The sequence below is a fragment of the Triturus cristatus genome, chromosome 1_2 (genome assembly GCF_964204655.1).
Source record: "Triturus cristatus chromosome 1_2, aTriCri1.1, whole genome shotgun sequence".
Lineage (NCBI taxonomy): Eukaryota > Metazoa > Chordata > Amphibia > Caudata > Salamandridae > Triturus > Triturus cristatus.
Window position 1 is genome coordinate 1,118,972,255 of NC_140580.1, and position 14,267 is coordinate 1,118,986,521.

Genomic DNA, 14,267 nt, shown 5'->3' on the forward strand with positions numbered 1-14,267 from the left:
CAGCCTCCGGCTTAACACAGAGGAGGGCAAGACATTTGAAATAGACACAATGATTAATAAATGACAACACGACTCAAAAAGGAGATCCACACCAAGTTATAAAAATAGCAAGTACCTTTATATATGATTTGGCATCAGAGACAAATCGTTCAGAAAAGTAGGTTTTTAAATGTCAATTTTTTCACTTTAAAAAGTGGACAGTGCAATTTTTGAGTTTTGCTATGTTATCCTATGGAAGGGAGAACAAGTTCTGTAGCCAGGTACAGTACATTACCTTACAGGACTAATCTCCAGGAGTTACGGTAAGTGGTGGGCAAGGTCCAAGGCAGCACCAACAGTACACCACCAGACGCACGAGGACGGATGGATGCAGGGTGCAAATCAGCTTCGGGAGCACAATGTGTTTCATTGGGGATCGGTCACTGTAAAAAGAGGCTGCAGACTCTGGCTAGGAAGCCAGTCGTACTGAACCAGCAAGTGGACTCTGATCTTGCGATGCTCGGGAACGGTGGGACACCTTTGGTCCTCTTCTCCAAGGCCCAGGGGCGACGGATGCAGGGATGCCTGGGGTTTTTGTTTACCAGAGTTGTCGCGGTTGAGGGGGCCTGTGTGCAGATGCTGCAGGTGCCGTCGGGGAGTCCAAGAGGGGTGAAACTACGATGGACTCAAACTCTGGAGAGCTGGGGAACCTTGTTGACACCGGTGGTCCACTTCAACCCGGGCCGGAGGCGACTGGTGCAGTGGTGGCTTTAGGTGTCTGGTTTTAGCATTTTCGGGAAGCCTCGGAGTCTTCTCTTTTAGAGATTCTTTTCACAAGAGGTCTTCAGTATTTTTCGAATGCAAGCAGTGCTGCTCCCAAGTTTCTGGAGTCACAGCTGCAGGGGGAGTTGCCTTTGCGAAATGCAGACAGGCCAGCAGGGTTGGTACCAGGTCAGCTGTTTCTTCTCAGCTTTTGTGGCTTTCGGTCCCCTTTCTTTTCTTAGGTTGTCAGAATCTGCTTCTCTGCTTCCAAGGACTCCCCTATATACTGAATTTAGGGGCGTTAGGGGAGTGTAGGGTAGTAGCCGATAGACTACTGACCCTTTGGGTCACTATGCCCTTAAATGACCACCTCTGTGGTAAGTGGGCATAACCCTGTCCCAGAATATGTATACTATCACCAAGATGGCTACTTCTGAAAAACCATGTCCATCTCACAGTAAACCACCTTAGGCGTGGTACTATCCTGGAGGTGGCGCGCCTATCTGACTAGCTAATTTTCCCGTCTGGCAAGTGCCAAGGGGGCTTTGGACAGGGGAACCAGATTTGCTTTCCAAAGGGCGACCGTTTCTTTGAAGCTAGGCGGCCCAAAGAGGCTAATCAGAAGGTTATCCTGTGGGAGGGGGTGTTACACTCTCTTCCCAGACAGGCTTTTGTTCTGGGTCTCCTGAGAGCAAAGGCTCTCACCCTAGGAAGTCAGAACAGCGTCTTGAGTGGCAGTCAGCAAGCACACCGAAGGCTGGTAGGTTTTCAGGGGGCACCTCTAAGGTGCCCTCTGGGAGCATGTATTGGTAAATCCAACTCTGACATCAGTGTGGGTTTACCTATACAAGATGTTTGGCACCGGACATCCCTATTTTCAGTGAAGCTATCATGTAGCTGGGGAACTTGTCATCACCAGTGTCCAGCACATGTTGTAAAATGACTTACTGGCAGCAGAAGTACTGACTAGCACAGGGGCATGTCTGCTCATGCAGGTATGTCCTCACATGTAATCTCCAGCACCCTGCTTTAGGGCTGTTAGGCCTGCTGTAGGGGTGACTTAAAAAGTTTGCATGCAGTGATAGGAGACATGACACATAAGGATACGTGACATGCTGTGTTGTCACTTTTGTCCGCACCAAGACATGCAGCCTGCAATGGCGGTCTTGCGTGTGCTTGGTGAGGGTCCCTTAGGATGGCACAATTTGTGCTGCAGCCCTTAAGGACCCTCTTCAGTACCTCCGACCCTAGCTACCAGGGTACCATATACTAGGGACTTACAGAGGTGCTAAAGGTTTGGCATTTGGGGGAAAAATTATACAGCTTTGAGAGAGCTCTGGCACCGGGGATTTGGTTAGCAGGAACCCAGTGCACTTTCAGTCAAAATCACATGATGTACCAGGCAAAACGTGGGGGTGACCATGTAAAAAAGCGGACTTTCATACATAAGGGGTCAGTAAACTACACTTTGCCTGACATTGAAGGACAGTTCTGGTCACACTGCTGATTCTCATAATCTTGGCACATGTCCACCACTGCTTTATATGACTCATTATAGTGCATAGACAGTTGTCCTATGCCTACAGGCAGGCTTTGCGTGCTCTTTCAAAACAGAGAACCAGTTCTAGACCTTGTATTACAAGGGTCACGCCTAGGCCTCTACACATGCGCTAGGTTAGCATGATGCCAGGCAGTGGTGTAACAAAGGCGCCCGCAGCCCCTGCAGTGTGAGGGGCCCTGACTTCCAGGGGACCCCCTCTGCACAGTACCCTGGCCTGAGAGCTCCTGGGTGAGTCCAAAGGGGGGCCTTCCTTGTACTTTGCAGCGCCCCATCCCCCTCAAGGTTCATTACACCACTGATGACCGGGTCAAATAAGAAGTCAGATTACCAGTTTCACAGTGCATAGACAGTTGTCCTATGCCCGCAGGCAGGCTTTGCACGCTCTTTCAAAACAGAGAACCAATTCAAGGCCTCGTATTACAAGGGTCACGCCTAAGCCTCTGCACATGCGCTAGCTTAGCATGATGCCAGGCAGTGGCATAACAAAGGCCCCTGCAGTGCAGGGGGGGGCTAAGCTCTAGGGGACCCCCTCAGCACAGTATCCTAGCCTGAAAGCTCCTAGAGTCTGGAGGGGGGGGGGCTTCCCTGCACTTTGCAGGGTGACCCCCCTCAAGTTTCGTTACGCCACTGATGCCAGAGTCAAAGAAGAAGTCAGATTACCAGTTTCACAAGCAGTCAAACATCCCTTGCTGGGACACATGCCCGTTTCCAATGCAGGGGATATTTCCATACTATTGCTGATAGTGTTGCAAAGCAAATCCACACAAACTGAGGGCATTGCCTCAAAATGCCAAAAAGAATGTGAGCCAGCTTCAACATTTAAGAGGTTTGCAATAAAGGTTGAAAAAAACTACAGTGAATGAAGTCCCCGGCAACTAATGCAGTGGATAGATCAGTGGACAAAGCCTTACCATTTTCAAAATATTCTATGCCTTCGATTAAAGAATAATATGGTCTGAACCCTGCTAAAAGTAAATATTGCCATGAACCTCAATCACTTTAGCCACCAAAATATATTTCACTGATTTGATTACAATAGTTGTTGATTGAGACTTGTGTGTGTTTAGTACCTTAAGTTTGTTGAAAGGGCAACTGCTATCAAATAGATCTAAAGATTATTGACCGAGTAAGTATACTTCAGTGGACCAAGGTACAAAGACTATGTTGTGACTTGTATGATTTGGCAGCTCCAAAATCAAAGTCGGTTTTGGATGTTGTCAGAGTTCATCTTGAACATTTGTGATGAACAGGAACTGTAGTAATGCTTGAACTCTTTTTTTTTTTTTTTTTTTTTTTTTTTTTTTTTTTTGTCTGTTTCCAAGCACCGCTCCTCATTTTCATTGACTGGCGTCACCGTTTATGCTACACGGTGGCCTGCCATTGGAAATGAGGTTTTTAGGCCACTGTCCTTTCTCCCTTTAGTCCGGCTGATCCAGACAGGGTCGTCTGCTTTGCTGCTGTCGCAAAGCAATTTCTTATCTTTATGGGGTCGTCTGTTTTCACTCAGCCCCGTGTTTATTTTTGCATGGCTCTTTGACTTAAAGTGAAAGTGCGATGCAAATATAAACAAGCGAAAATAGATGGCGAGCGCATGTTTATTGTCGGCTCTAAACTGTGATCCAGTCCATCACAACACGAGGCTAGAGACTGCCCCGCCTGTAAGTCTTTTCGATCAAAAAAGACCATCCGGGATCGAAGAGCTCGACGCACCATGGCGCACTCATCGACCGCGGCTCCGCCGGACATCTTCGGAGACGACACCGGAGCTTCGGGGCAACAACACACCGAGCAGGAGGAAGACGTCGTCCGCGCTTCCGAGGCCGACGACTCCGACGTGGAGGGCATCACACCGGCGCAGAGGGTCGTGAGTACTCTACCCCCTCCCACCCCTGCGCCCAAAACCAAAGAGACTCAGGTTACACCCTCGCCTGCAGGCCTGGGTAAAACCAAACACGCAGCTTCTTACACCCCACCTTCGGGCCCGGTGTCGAAGCCTCATAAGTCTCACGGCAGCTCGGGCTCGAGCCAGCCGACGCCTGGTGCCGATAAACACCGTTCAGCACCGAAGAAAGTGATTCCCAGCTCGACTCCGAAGCCACCGGTGCCGAAGCCTGGACTCTCGGTGCCGACAAAACACAAGCACAAATCCCTCGGCACCGACGCTCCGGCGCCGAAGTCTACCTCGACGCCGAAAAAACCGGAGGTTCCAAAAAGGCATGGCGCAGAGAAACCACCCAAATCCTCGGCTCCGAAAATATCGGCGCCAGCGGACGATTCGGCGCCACTGGACCTTTTTACACCAGATCCTTATCAAAAGACCTTATCTAAGGATCCAAAGACTGGGCTATTGACTTTAGATATCAAGAAAAGACGTCTTGACACACCAGCTCCTCCTCCACCGCCCAAGCGGAAGGACTCTGCCACATCTCCTCTCAGAGTGCCCTCCCCACCACCTCCTCCTCCTCCACCTCCTCCCCCTCCTCCCCCTCCCAGGTCTCCGCCACCCTTGCCTCATCATTCCCCGACCCCGTCCCCAGATTCGGATTACGGGGATCCAGATTATGACCCGGCGGACGCCCCAATGGACCCCACTCCACCGGGGACCCCAGACCCATGGGAAGATTACCAAAACCCTGACATACCGGATGTGCCTCAAGATGACCTCTACCCATCCAGGCCATCTCCCCCAGAGGACTCACTAGGGTTTCACCACTTAGTGCAGAGAGCAGCACACTACCATGGGGTGGAAATGCATAGTGAACCAGTGGAAGACGACTTCTTACTGGATACATTTGATATTCAGGATAAGCCCACAGCTATCTTGCCCATGCTTAAGGGTGTCACCAAGCATGCTGCAGAGGTGTTCAAAGACCCTGTCAGGGCCAGGGTCTTAAACCCTAGAATAGAAAAAAAGTACAAGGCGGCACCCACAGACCCTACATACATTAAGGGCCCTGCTCCCTTAGATTACCTAGTTGTGTCCACAGCTAGAAAGCGGTCTAACTCCCAGTCCTCACGTGAGGCCCCACCGCCAGATAAGGAATCGAAACTTCTAGATGTGTCTGGTAAACGCACCGCCTCGCAAGCCGCGAACATCTGGCGCATTGCGAATACACAAGCGCTGCTTGCGCGTTATGACAGAGCACACTACGATGAGCTTGAGGCTCTTATGCAGCACCTCCCGGAAAAACACAAACGTAAAGCTCATGACATGATACAGGAGGGAAAGCTAATTACTAACACCTCCATTAAATGTGCCCTCGATGCAGCGGACACTGCTTCTAGAGCCATAAATACTAGTGTCCTGCTTCGTCGCCATGCCTGGCTCAGGATCTCAGGGTTCAAGCCAGAAGTCCAGGCATCCATACTAAATCACCCCTTTGACCAACAAAATTTCTTCGGGCTAAAGGTAGACTAAGCATTAGAAAAAATGAAAAAGGACACGGACACAGCAAAGTCTATGGGGGCATTACAATCACAGACCCCCAAACGCTCCTTTCGGCGCTCATCCTTTCGTAGCACAGGCAGAGGCTACTCCACCGACAGCGCCTCTACCTCCTACAAGTCCCCTCCGCAAAATACCTTTTCAAAGGGCTATCAAAGGGGTGGATACAGAGGCAACAACAATAAGGGCAGGGGCAAAACTAACACCACCCGTTCTGCCACCCCGCCCGCACAATGACTTCCCTCCGCTCCCCCCAGACCATCCCACTCCGGTCGGGGGCAGACTGCAACACTTTATCCACGCCTGGGAATCCATCACATCGGACAAATGGGTGACCCAAATTATTCGGTCAGGGTACTGTCTCGAGCTAACATCTACCCCACCCAATATCCCACCAAGGCACCGTCCAATGTCTCAAGAACATTCCTCACTGCTCTAACAGGAGGTACTCTCCCTCCTCCAAAAACACGCTATAGAGCAGGTCCCCGTCAATCAGCAAAATCTAGGGGTCTACTCTCTGTATTTTCTAATACCGAAAAAAGACGGGACCCTGAGGCCCATTCTGGACCTCCGGCCTCTAAATGCATACATACATTCAGACCATTTCCACATGGTCACCCTGCAACAAGTCCTCCCATTCCTCTGTCAGGGAGACTTTCTCACTACCTTAGATCTGAAAGACTCATACTTTCACATCCCAATACACCCTTCTCACAGGAAGTACCTCAGGTTTGTGGTAGACGGTCAGCATTACCAATTCACAGTTCTCCCCTTCGGGGTCACCACCGCACCACGGGTGTTTACCAAATGACTAGCGGTAGTAGCAGCACACCTCAGACGTCAGCATATTCACGTCTTCCCTTACTTAGACGACTGGCTGATAAAAGCCGCGTCCTACCACCAATGTGTGCAACATACAAACAGCACCATCCAACTGCTCTACCAGCTAGGCTTCACAGTGAACTACCAAAAGTCCCACCTCCTACCATCTCACACAAAGCAATATCTCGGGGCCACTATAGACACCTCCAAAGGTATTGCCTATCCAAACACAGCCAGAATCGCAAGCATACAAGCCTTGCGCCAAACGTTCCTTCCTCAGCACTCTCTTCCAGCAAGAGTGTTCATGAAACTAATAGGGATGATGGCGTCTTGCATTTTCATAGTGCCTCATGCAAGACTTCACATGCGTCCACTCCAAGAGTGCCTAGCACAACAGTGGAACCAGGCCCAAGGACAGCTGACGGATCTGGTGTTGGTGGACGGCCGCACCCATCACTCTCTGCAGTGGTGGAACACCACAAACCTTTCCAAAGGGCGGCCGTTCCTGGACCCGGTTCCTCAGGTGATTCTAACAGCGGACGCATCGCTCTCCGGCTGGGGAGCGCACCTCCTACACCTCACAATGAAAGGTCTATGGACGCCACAGCAAAAGTCGCTCCACATCAACCACCTGGAGCTCTTGGCGATTTTTCTAGCCCTAAAATCCTTTCAAAAACAGATTTCAGCCAAAGCAGTCCTCATTCGCACAGACAATATGACTGCAATGTATTATATTCAAAAACAGGGGGGGACACACTCTCCCCAGCTCTCCCGCTTAGCCCAGAGCATATGGAGATGGGCAATTCCTCAAAACATCTTTCTCCTGGCACAGCACGTTCCAGGCGTACAAAACACCATGGCAGATCTGCTCAGCAGACAAACGCAACAACTACACGAATGGGAACTGCATCCACAAGTTCTTCGCCCATTCTTCCACAAGTGGGGGCATCCTCAGATAGACCTCTTCGCCACCCACGAAAACAAAAAATGCCCAAGCTTCGCCGCCAGATACCCACACCCGTTGTCCAAGGGCAATGCGATATGGATGAACTGGTCAGGCAATTTTGCATACGCCTTTCCACCTCTCCCGCTAATTCCATTAGTGGTCAGGAAGCTACAACAGCACTCCCTCACACTCATTCTGGTAGCCCCAACATGAGCCAGGCAGCCGTGGTACACCACACTATTACAGCTATCGGTGGTACCACATCAAAATCTGCACCTGTCCCCATGCCTCCTAACTCAGAACCATGGAGAAATCAGGCACCCGGACCCAGCTCAGCTCAACCTTGCGATCTGGCTCCTGAAATCTTAGAATTTGGGTACCTTAACCTTCCCCCCGATTGCATGAACATCATCAAGGAAGCCAGACGTCCTACCACTCGAGCATGCTATGCCGCAAAGTGGAAGAGATTTGTTGTTTACTGTCGTAACAATACAATCAACCCTTTAGATGCATCCATACAGCACATCATATGCTATCTACTCCATCTTCAAAGGTGTAACCTGGCATATTCATCCATACGCCTACACCTAGCAGCGATTGCTGCTTACCTACAAAACAGACAGCATTTATCACTGTTCAGAGTGCCCGCTATTAAAGCCTATATGGAAGGCCTTAAACGAGTAATTCCTCCCAGGGCACCACCTTTCCCGGTGTGGAATCTAAATGTAGTTCTTACAAGGCTAATAGGTCCGCCCTTCGAACCAATGCATAAATGTGAGCTACAGTTCCTCACCTGGAAAACAGCTTTCCTCGTAGCTATTACTTCCCTTAGAAGGGTTAGTGAAATACAAGCGTTCACTATACAGGAACCCTTCTTACAAATACATCACAGCAAAGTAATACTTCGTACAAATCCAAAGTTTCTGCCCAAGGTCATTTCTCCCTTCCATCTCAATCAATCGGTGGAATTACCTGTTTTTGTCTCGCAACCTCAATCTGTTGCGGAAAGGGCTCTACATACACTTGATGTTAAGAGGGCTTTACTGTACTACATACAGAGAACACAACCTTTCAGGAAAACTAAACAATTGTTTGTTTCCTTCTCTCCACCACATAAAGGCAACCCCATCTCTAAATCAGGGATAGCTAGGTGGATTGTAAAGTGCATACAAATTTGCTATCAAAAGGCAAAAAGAACATTATCTGTTCCACCTAAAGCCCACTCTACTAGAAAGTTAGGGGCTTCTATGGCTTTTCTAGGGAACATACCCTTAGATGACATCTGCAAAGCAGCCACATGGTCAACACCGCACACCTTCAAAAAACATTACTGTGTAGACGTGCATTCCAAGCAACAAGCTAGTGTGGGCCAGGCTGTACTAAAGACACTTTTTCAAACAGCTGCAACGGATACCGGTGGTCGACGCTAAGGTTGGGTACTGCTATAAAATCTATGCTAAGTGTACAATCTGCAGCTCATATGCCTCGAACGGAATATGCTACTTACCAGTATGCATCTGTTCTTGGCATGTAGAGCTGCAGAGTTGTACACGCCCACCCGCCTCCCCGGCTACCTGTATCCGTTCCAGTCCATCTTATTTAGATATAACACACATGGGTTTCTCACTGTTATTACTACGCTCCATCATTTCCCTGTTGGCGAAAAACAATCTGAGGATGGAGCCGAAGCCCATGCGCAGTACGGACCGAAGGAGGAGTCACCGAACTCGTGACTTCCAAAGACTGTCCAAAGAACAAAAACAAACTGCAAACATCCGGGCCCAACACCAGATGGCGATCTATGCTAAGTGTACAACTCTGCAGCTCTACATGCCAAGAACAGATGCATACTGGTAAGTAGCATATTCCTTATCCTGTGTGTGTGTGTGTGTGTGTGTGTGTGTGTGTGTGTGTGTGTGTGTGTGTGTGTGTGTGTGTGTGTGTGTGTGTGTGTGTGTGTGTGTGTGTGTGTGTGTGTGTGTGTGTGTGTGTGTGTGTGTGTGTGTGTGTGTGTGTGTGTGTGTGTGTGTGTGTGTGTGTGTGTGTGTGTGTGTGTGTGTGTGTGTGTGTGTGTGTCTCTGTCTCTCTGTGTGTGTGTCTCTCTGTGTGTGTGTGTCTCTCTGTGTGTGTGTCTCTCTGTGTGTGTGTCTCTCTGTGTGTGTGTCTCTCTGTGTGTGTGTCTCTCTGTGTGTGTGTGTGTCTCTCTGTGTGTGTGTGTGTCTCTGTGTGTGTGTGTGTGTGTGTGTCTCTGTGTGTGTGTGTCTGTGTGTGTCTGTCTGTGTGTGTGTGTCTGTCTGTGTGTGTGTGTGTCTGTCTGTGTGTGTGTGTGTCTGTCTGTGTGTGTGTGTGTGTCTGTCTGTGTCTCTGTGTGTGTGTGTGTGTGTCTGTGTCTCTGTGTGTGTGTGTGTGTGTGTGTGTGTGTCTGTGTCTCTGTGTGTGTGTGTGTGTCTGTGTGTGTGTGTGTGTGTGGGCGTGTGTGTCTGCAGGTCACCTCCTTTGTGGTTTGAGGGCTCGATTCCAAAATGTCTTCCTTATGGGTGCCGTGTACCGTGTAATCCTTGTTTAAACAATTCTTGGTTTCGTTTCTTCTGTACCCACGTGGTTGGGTGTTTATACGAATCCATTAGCCCTCAGCGGCTTGCCGGAGATTAGCCCTGCATTGCAAACCTATGGAGCCTATAAACTAACCAGTAAACACACTTACACTGCATCTAATGAGAATATCCACTCCTAAGTGTAAGTCTGGGAAACGCGAACTAATACAAAAAGAACGAGTAGAGATGAAACCAGAGCAAAACCTTACTCGGGAGCTTGGGTCTTGGGTCTGCTATTTTCTATTTTGAGTATAATCCGTCTTGAAAACCATGTCATCGATTTCGCCGTGAAAATGGCCAAGCATTGTGTTATGATCTCGTGTATGCTCATGTATTCCATGTTGGAACAGACGCGTGCCGAGAACGTTGTGGGGCTTTGAAAGAATGCGGGCGGGGGGTTGGCAGTTTGCTGGATGTCCTGGGCGAAGCAGCAGCTTGGGCTGTTGGTGGTGCTATGGATTAAACTACGTCTTTGACTTATTCCTGGTCTCCCTGCGTCTTCTTAACACTGGCGACGAGGATGGGACTGTCTGTCGAGGTTGCCAATTGAAGAACATGAAGACTATGTGGATGTTGAACAGTTTTCTGTTTCTTGGGTTAGGGAATCTTCCATTTCCCATGAAGAATGGAGTCAGGCTATTTCTGAAGATCCCTTGTTTCCTTGTATTAAGGATTTTATTATCAAAGGCTGGCCGGCTAATTGCAAGGATGTAGATTCTGAGCTTAGTCCTTTTTGGTCTGTTAAGGATGAGTTGACCATTGCACATGGAGGGGTGTTGAGAGGTAGTAGGTTTATTCCTCCTTTATCATTAAGACCAAAATTGATAAACTTAGCTCACGAGGGACATCTTGGTAGGAGTCTCACTAAGGCTCGGCTTAGGGAGAGATATTGGTGGCCATTAATGGATCATCAGGTGGAGATTGTGGTTAAAGAGTGTCATTTGTGTGCGTCAAATGATAAATCCAAAGTGGTCAATTGTGCTCCTTTGTCTCCGGTGGAGGTTCCTAGTCAGCCGTGGACAAAGTTAGGTTTAGATCTAATGGGACCATTTGATTTACTGGCGCCGTCTGAGAGATTTGTTATTCTCTTGGTTGATTATACATCCAAATGGGTGTCTACAAGGTGTGTGAGTAATGTCAACACAAAGGTTATTGTAGAATTTCTCAAAGACGAATTTGCTGGGGAAGGTGTTCCGAAGTATTTAATCACGGATAATGGTCTACAATTTGTTTCGTCTGAGATGGAAGAATTTTTGAATGATTTTGGTGTTGTTCACCTGAAAACAGCTCTCTATTCTCCCCAGGCCAATGGTTTGGCTGAGCGCATGAATCGTGTTGTCAAGGGTTGTGTGCAAACAGCTTTGGACACGAAAATTCCTCTTAAGAATGTGTTGCGTGATACATGGTGGGCCCATCGTACCACGGTGAACCAGGTTATGTGTAATTCACCTTTCTTTCTTCTGAGGGGCAGACATGCAAGGTCAAAGTTGAATCCGACTTGGTTTCCTTTGCATGAACAAATTCCTTTGGATGGGAAGAAGGTGGAATCCAGGGTCCGTTCTTACCAGATGGGGTATAAAGAAAGATTTGATAAGAAGAACGCTGTTAAGTCTAAGTCATGGTGTGTGGGGGAGTGGGTGTTAGTTAAAAAACCCAGGTTTACGAGGAAGGGTATGTCAGAGTTTATGGGTCCATTTTTGATTTCTTCCATACATAAGAATGTGGTTACAATGCAAGGTGGTTGTAAGTGGAACATGTCTAGGCTTGTGAAATACTTGGGGTTGGATCCTTCTTTGGAGTCAGGTTCTGGTGTTGTTCCAGCTTCGGATCAAACCAGTTTCTCTGCTTCTTCAAGTGGGGATAACTCTCCTGGTATTTCAGTGGTTCCTGATCTGGTGCATTCCAGGGAACCTTCTGGAAGGTTGCGTCGCATTCCTGCAAAGCTTAATGATTTTTATCTGAACACCTGTTGATGGTTTTTTGTGTTTTATTTTGCTTTTGTTTTTGTTATCATCTGTTCTTTCTATTGTTATGTAAAGGGGATGTGTTATGATCTCGTGTATGCTCATGTATTCCATGTTGGAACAGACGCGTGCCGAGAACGTTGTGGGGCTTTGAAAGAATGCGGGCGGGGGGTTGGCAGTTTGCTGGATGTCCTGGGCGAAGCAGCAGCTTGGGCTGTTGGTGGTGCTATGGATTAAACTACGTCTTTGACTTATTCCTGGTCTCCCTGCATCTTCTTAACACATTCCTGGCCCATGTCTGGACAGTCGGCATATCAGCTGTCAGAGGCTGCAAACTCGCACTGGTCATTCATGGTTGAGTTTCAGGGGAGCTAATTGGTGGAGGCATACCTCACATCCCACGTACACACGGTTCACTAGGTGGAGGCATTCGTACGACCTCTAGCCAATGTGAGCGTGTGTAATGATCCTAGGGGGGTAGGGGTGGAGCTAACCCTCAGCACGGAGCAGCTTGTGAACATTTCTTGTGCCATTCAAATGGCTGGAAACTCTACAGCCTGCGGCTATATGGTAAATCTTGCTTAGTTATTTATTGCTGTATTTGCGTGCTAAACTTCCACAAAAATGTGAAACATTGCCCATACAGAGTTAACATGAGTGGAAATGACAAAATAAGTAATATTGCAAAATGTGCTCCGCTATGCCACATATTTTACTCAACACCACCACATAATTTGGTCCCTCGTTATATAGTTCCAGTAGTCCTGCCTACAAGTCACTCAGCATCACGCAGTCTCTTCTTTTGCATTTTGTGGCATAGCGTAAGTAGTGCCTTCCAACCACAAAGTGTACTGTGGCATTCTACACTATGGCAGAGTAAAAACAAGAAAATGTACAAAGCATTGACTGATTTTAATAATAAATAATCATTTGTTTGATGTGTTGTTTCACACCGCAGTTTTTGCCATCTCCAAGCCCTGAAAAATTACCCAATGTAATCATACACAATATATCACCCCCAAAAGGATGGAATGCTGAGTTGACCTTGCTCTGATTTGGACTTGTGAGCAGCAGATGGCGGCAGCGAGTGTTCAACTCATTGAATCATCTTAGTGGCTTACATTTCAGTGGACCTACTTGTCTTCCGCAGCCATTTTAGAGAATAATACCAAATAGAACATTATAGCTGAACTATTGCACCTTTTAATATAAATAAATATGCCTGCAAGCTTCCCTGCTATTACACAAGAACAATGTTAAACGAAATGTATTCATAGAGATGGTGGTAAATTTATAGAACCACCTTCTGGTATGCCAGTAGATAGCTCAGTGAGACGATCACTCACTGCTTAAATCTATGTAAACTCGGCAGGTCACTGCAGTGAATCCTGGTAGGAGCGACTCAGCGTTTCAGCCTTCAGAGATCAATTAAAGGAGCAAAGCCAGGTTGTCTAACAGTGTATTTTTAGTTCTTTGCACAGTACCCACTACAAGACCTACTTGTGTGCTGATGGTGCAAAGCGACTGACTGGTATTATGTGTTGCTGCTCAGTGAAAGTGCTTGTGTGCCCACAAATGCACCACAAACTTTTCCCTCCACACACTCCAGACCGGCGCTCCTATCCACAGTGTGCCGTCCCTGTGTGCTGATGTCTCTTGATATGACCTGGCGGTAGAAAGCACTCCTGACACTGACAGTGTATCGCAGCTCACCATCTACTATTGTAAGAATCGTGCGATGCGGCGACCATCCGGAGCAGTTCACCGCCCTGCACTTTGCCTCCCATACTGACCCCCCCCCAACGCTCTACCCGACCCTCCCCTGGAATCCCAACGAGGTGTTGGTGAATAGTCTCCTAATGCCAAGTGGAGCCATCTGCGCCATCCGGAGCCAGTGTTTTTAGGTCTCGCGTGGCGTTGCAGCGCAAAGCGCTGCTCGCCTCGGCGAGATTTATTGTGAACAAGGATTCTGAGAAAAGGTATTTAAGCCCCGCCCCACATTTCCATTGGCTGGCATCACTGTTTATGCTAAACGGTGGCCTGCCACTGGAAATGAGCTTTTTGGGCTGCCTCCCTTTGGCGTTTTGGTCTGGCCCATCCGGACTGGATCGCCTGCTTCACGGCTGTAGTGAAGCAATTTCTTATTTCAAGGAGGCATGAGATCCAGTCCGGATGGGCCATCCCAAAAGGAGAC

General features: G+C 48.3%; 1 protein-coding gene across 18 annotated transcripts in view; it reads left to right on the top strand.

The window, feature by feature from the left end:
- Positions 1-14,267, top strand: part of GAPVD1 (GTPase activating protein and VPS9 domains 1) — a 486,206-nt gene that overhangs the window by 318,968 nt on the left and 152,971 nt on the right. The gene's annotated exons all lie outside the window — the stretch shown is intronic.